Below are 6,515 nucleotides of genomic sequence, written 5' to 3'. Positions count from 1 at the left end.
GGCCCATCATAATTATTCCTTTCCTACTCTTTCTCTCTTTCTCTAATTCCTCATTATATTATTAATTAAAAATCTCTATAAAACCCAGATGACTTGGGTATTTGATTTAAAAACCAAGACACTGTAGTGAAACATATTTTCTGCAGTCAAATTTACTCACCCTCTCTTATATCTATCACAATTTATATCTTCCACCATTTTAACTCACTACAGTTTATGGGCTTCACTATTTTAAATCTCACAGAAATAGTTAACATTTAGAATCTGCTTGCTCAGATATACAATCCCAATGTACTATGAGCAGCGAAGGATCAAATTTGGAATGTCTCTTCATAAAGATCTTTAAAACAAACTGTATGCTAATATTCATATGTGAATACAATCAGACTTTTGAGTCACCTTATAGACTGAAGAAAGTTGGATGCTAAAAGAAAATGGAATCCAGAAGAAAGAAGTTGATGTAATGTGGAAAACAGATTGAACTACATTAATGTCTCAGTCTCCCTGTAATTGTGGCTTAGCTGATCAACCCCAACCGATACCACCCAGCCACAGGTTCTAGATAGGAGAAATAGTAAGTGGCAAAGACTGGAGAAGATGAAAAATACTCCAGTGAACTCTTGAAAAGATATTCATATATAGGAAGGAAATTAATGGCTGAATTAAGCATAATTATAACACCACTATAAGAAAAGAGGAAGAATGAAAAAAACTGACAAAGAAGGGAAAATGAGAATACAATCAATGCAATGAGCCACATGAGATTAAAGCAAGATTATTCCCTTTCCCCATTCATAGTTCTAGAAATGCTTGTCTCAAATTCTATTACAAAGTGATAATCTAAAAAAAATCTTATACCACCTAAGAATTAGAACGGAGGATCCTTGGAATAAATTATTTACATACTACCTAATAGTAAATGACAAGTGTTTGATAAATCAAAAGAGCCAAACTTTTGGGGAAATTCAATATTTGGAAAATACTGCTGGGAAAATTGGGAAATGATATGGCAAAGACAAGGGATAGATCAACATCTCATATGATATACCAACATAATGTCAATATGGGATCATGATTAAGACAGAAAGGGTGATACCAAAAGTAAATTTGTCAGACATAATAGTTTACCTATCATATCTATAGATAAGGGAAGAACTTATAAGCAAACAATTGGACAGTATTGTAGGATATAAAATAAAAATTATGTCATATTAAAAAGGTTTATATAAATAAGCATAATGCAACCAAAATTAGAAGGATAGCATAAAACTGGAAGAAAAATAACTTTACAGTAGATATCTTTGATAAAAGCCTCATTTCTCAAATATGTTCACTGCATCAAATTTATAAAAAAAAATATGTCTTACTCCAAATTGCTAAATGGTAAAAGGATATGTGAATTTAAAACTACTCCACCCTGTTCAGACCATTCTTTGGAGGATGGGATTTAGCTATTTCCTTATCAATGACAATGGAGATACTTGGAATAACAGAGTCAGGTCTTGGAAACTGCAATCTCCACCCTACTCAGGTAGAGATTAGGAAGGGCTGCAGCAAAATTCAAGATTTAATTATTTGAGGAAAAATACAGACCTCTGGGTGGTCCTAGGTCAAGCTAGAGCCACCATTGGCACTTGTGAGGCACAGGAAGTGAGGTAGGGAACAGCCTCTGGGATTTGCTCACTTTATGGAGGCAGGGCTAGGCGCGAGTTGTGCTAGGAGCTTGAGGGGGGAGGAGGCCCCCAGACAGCTTCCCTTCAGATGGGTCACGTGAGTCAAGGACTGATTTTCTTCTCTACCTTGGCCCTTTGGGCCTAAACTCCCTCTGGCTCAGCCAGAAAGTTGAGCTAACCTTTTCCCCTTTTCTCCTCTCTCCTCTCCCTCTCCCCTTTTCTTACTCCCATTGTGATTAAACCACCATAAACTCCATTCTGACTTGAGTGTTTCATTTAAGGAATTTCATAAGTAAATTCCTTGGTGACCATAAATTAATATTATAACAATCTTTAAAGGTGATTTTCACCTTAACAGTTTGGCAGACCTCAAAGGGTTATCCAGTTCCCTCAATAAATTTCCTGAATTTTCTTGCCTTTTCATCCCACTTCCTCCTCACTCAGTTCTTATTACCACCTAACTTGGCTTAAAGACACAGCTGCCAGAACAGGTGAGTATAAAACACCTTTTCTCTCTTCTCTTTTCTCCTTAATTTAAATTGGGGTCAGTAGGTTTTTTTCTTTTCCTCCTCCCTTTAATTTTAAGGGGGCAGCTGGCTGGCTCACTGGATTGAGAGCCAGGCCAGGCTTGGAGATGGAAGATCCTAGGTTCAGATCTGATCTCAGATACTTCCTGCTGTGTGACTCTGATAGCTAGATTGGTAGCTAAATCTAATCAACTGCTTAGCAGCAAGGAAACTCAGGAGAACAGAGCCCTTGCCTCACAACAAAAACAGCTGAGTACAGCTAGGGAACCAACTTAAAGCCCATTTTCCTGTTTCCTGGCCTTTCTAGTCTTAAAAATTTAAGTGGGCTTTGCTCAAGGAAGATAGCACATGGTCCTAGCAGTTTTAGCCTGAGGGCTAAAGAAAGATTACTGGGGACCCTCCCATATACAAACTTTTTAAAAGAAGGAGTTTTAGCTCTACCCTTTGTTTACAGCCTATTCACTCCTAATCAGCCCCTTTTCATACAGCCTCTGCCTCAGGCATATTGTTTTGTCTGGCTTTCTCTTTACTTGTGACCCCTCCCAGACCTTTAAAATAAGCTTAGCTTAAGAGAAAATATAGAAGAATTTAAAACAGAATAGGCCCTTGGCAGCAGGCAGTAAAGAGAACCAGCTACTGACAAGAAGGTAAAGTTACAGGCAACTTAGTAATTGACTTAAAAAAAAAATGTGGCTCCAGCCCGTACATGCTTTACTTAGGAATTGGCTTATAAGTTCAATAACCAAGTACATGGGATTCCTAATAGGTGTTCCTATAGAATGGCTCTTTTCAGAGAGTATTAGTCTCTACATGACCTTTGCACTCCTCTTCCTTGAGATTGTAACTGTTGTAGTTGTAATGATATACCTAATTTCCTCTAAGAGAAAACAATTGCTTGTTCCTTCTATTCCTCAACAAATTAAGGAACAAAATACTTTTATTAATCAACAAATTACGGAACTGAATACTTTTATTAATAAACAACTTGAAGAACAAGATGAGCTTATGGAAGACAAATGGGGAGAGATCAAAACTTTTCTGCAAAACATTAAAAGAGTTAAGAACATCCCGCAATAGGAGTGATTTATCTCTCCATTCCCCATAATTATCAGATTCCCTGACCCACCCTGCCCAAAACAATTTGGCTCCTAGTTCTCAAATAGCTCCCCCTGCCCATGCCTCCTCCTCTATTCCTGCCCCTCCCACACTGGCCCCTCCCCCTGCCCATGCCTCCATTCCTGCCTCTCCCACCCTGGACTCTCCCCTGTCCATGCCTCCTACCCTGTCCCTTCAGTCCTTCCCTCCCCCATTCCTGACCCTCCCACCCTGGCCCCTCCCCCTGTCCATGCATCCTGTCCTGTCCCTTCAGCCCTGCACCCCCGTTCCCGCCCCTCCTGCCCCTGCCCCTCCCCATGCCCATGCCTCCTGCCCTGCCCCTGCTGATCCCACCCCTTTAGTCCTGGCCCATGCCTCCCACCCTGTCCCTTCAGCCCTGTTCCCTGTTTCTTCCCATCCCATCCCCACCTTTCCCCCCACCCATGCTCATGCTTCCATCCCCAATCCTCATGCCCCAACACCCAATAATCCTAACCTTTTCCCTGTTCTTACCTACCCCACTGAAAACAGAGCAAGAAGCCTAGAAACAATAACACCAGATAATTTGGACAGAAGTTTATTTCCATTAAGGGAAGTATCCACCTTTAATAAAGAGGGGAACTTGGTATCTGTAAGACACTATACACCTTTTAAACCTGATGATTTAGAAAAATTCAAGTACAATGTTCCATCATTTGAGGCAGAACCAATATTGGTAATAGAAAAATTAGAGAATATATTCAGAAACGTTGACCCTTCTTGGTTGGATGTGGAAAATTTGTGAGATACATTCCTGACAAAGAGAGAGAAAAATAATGTCATCTCTCTAGCTAATCAGAAAAGAGATAAAGGAACACACCATTGGCCAATTGTAGATCCACACTGGAATCCCAATGTTGCACAAGATCACACAAAACTAGCCCTGGCCAGAGAAGCATTATTAAGAGCCATGAGAGACTGCTCTGATAGACCTGATACATGGGAAAAATTTGAATGGTCCTGACAGGAAATTGATGAGGCTCCCTCCCACTTTATGGACAGACTTATTGATGTAGGAAATACATATATAGACCTTGATTTGACCAGAGAAAAGGACATTAAATATATACACAGACAATTGCTTTTTTTCTCTCTTATTCTCAAATTATTGTAATCTTTAAAATTGATTATGTTTTTATGATCCTTTGGGGAAGTCCTTCTCCCCAGAGGATCAAATGGGGAGAATGTAAAAATAGACTTGAATCCAGGACTTCAATCCCCAGAAATCCTTGTTCCACTTCCCCAGAATGCCCTCTAATCTCACTGAATTCTCACCTGGGCCAAGAGCGAGATGGGGTATTTAAACCTGGTTGTTAATAGGCTCGGCCTCTTTTCGACTTCCATTTTGGAGAAGATGCATATCTTTCATGACGTGAGGTTATCTTGTCTAGGCCTCTCTGGCCTAGGCATATGCTTTCTTATTCTGTATTTTCTTTAATCCTTAACCTTTAATAAACCTCATAAAAATATAATACTCCTTGCATAGAGAAAGTAATTTCTACCTGGCTCAATCTCCCCTAAATTTTAATCTTTACAGTTATGAACAATCAGTTTTCAGATGAAGAAATCAAAGCTATCTCATTCATATGAAAAATGCTCTAAATCACTCTTGATTAGATAAATGCAAATTAAAATAACTGAGGTACTACCTCATGTCTGTGAGATTGGCCAATATGAAATAAAAAGAAAATGATAAATATTGAAGAGAATGTGGGAGAATTGGGACACTAATGCACTGGTGGTGGAATTGTAATCTTATCCAACCATTCTGGAAAGCAATACAAAACTATGCTCAAGAATTCTCAAACTGTATATCTTTTGATTCGGCAATACTAGGTTTGTATTCAAATGAGATTTTCAAAAGGGAAAAAGAACTGTTTGTACAAAAATCTTTATTGCAGTTCTTTTGTGGTACCAAAGAACTGGATATTGGGATGTCCATAAGATGGGGATAGCCTGAACAAGTTGTGATATAAGATTGAAATAAAAACTATTAAGGTACTAGAAATGATGAGTAAAATCACTTTGAAAAAATATGGAAAGATATAAACTGATGCAAAGTGAAATGATTAGAATGAGAAGACCATTGCACATAGTAAAAACAATATATTTTTTTGGTAAACCACTGAATGACTGTATTATTCTTTGCAATTGAGTGATCAAAAACAATCCCAGAGATTTGTGATGAAAAATGTCATCTCTCTCCAGAGGAAGAATTGATGAAGTCTGAATGCAGAAAAAAACATAATTGATTTAATCTTCCTTCCTTCCTTCCTTCCTTTCTTCCTTCCTTCCTTCCTTTCTTCCTTCCTTCCTTCCTTCCTTCCTTCCTTCCTTCCTTCCTTCCTTCCTTCCTTCCTTCCTTCCTTTCTTCTCTCTCTCTCTCCCTCCCTCTCTCACTCTCTCACTCTCTCTCTCTCTCCCCTCCTCTTCTTCATCCCCCTCTCATCCCCCCTCTCCCTCTCCTCTTCCTCCCCATCTCCTCCTTTCCCCCCTCTTTCCTCTCCTCCTTCTCTTTTTTCTTCTTCCTCTTCCTCTTCTTTCTACTTTTTATTCATCCTTTTTCTATTTTCCACAGAATGACTAATATGGGAAAATATTATACATGATTATTTATTTAAAATCTAGATCAGATTGCTTGCTGTATAATTAGAAAAACTTGGACTCCATCTCCCAGAATTTATTTCTTGTTCCAAGAATCCGTTTCCCCCTGGTTCACATTTGGGTTTTTTAAGCTTGTATGTAAGTTTTTGGTAATACCTCCCTCTCTTTATCTTTTCATGTGCTAAGCTGGTGAACTCTCTCTGTTTCTCTAACCTTTTACTTTCCTTTTGCTTCAAGGTAAATATTAATAAATATTAAGTATAATACTTGGAGTATTGAATATTAATTTTTAAAATCTACATTTGGCCACGTTATGAAGGGACCCAAATTCTCAGAGTTTTCTCTACTCCATCCTTCTTAGTGAAGTTGCTAGGATTTTCTCAGTTATTGAAAGGAGTTTCTTTTTCCTACCTGGGCAGTTTCCCACCCAGCCTGTGGCCAAAGCTGACCAGCTGCAGCTTGCTTCTCCCCCACTGCTTTGAGCTCCTATAAACACACTCAGTCAGACCACCCCTGAGGCTTCTTCTATAGTGAGTGCTTTCCCAGGGGCTGTCCCCTCTCCTGCTGCTTCTGCCAG

Source organism: Monodelphis domestica, chromosome 4, assembly GCF_027887165.1.
Source record: "Monodelphis domestica isolate mMonDom1 chromosome 4, mMonDom1.pri, whole genome shotgun sequence".
Classification (NCBI taxonomy): Eukaryota; Metazoa; Chordata; class Mammalia; order Didelphimorphia; family Didelphidae; genus Monodelphis; species Monodelphis domestica.
This window is presented reverse-complemented; position numbering follows the sequence as displayed.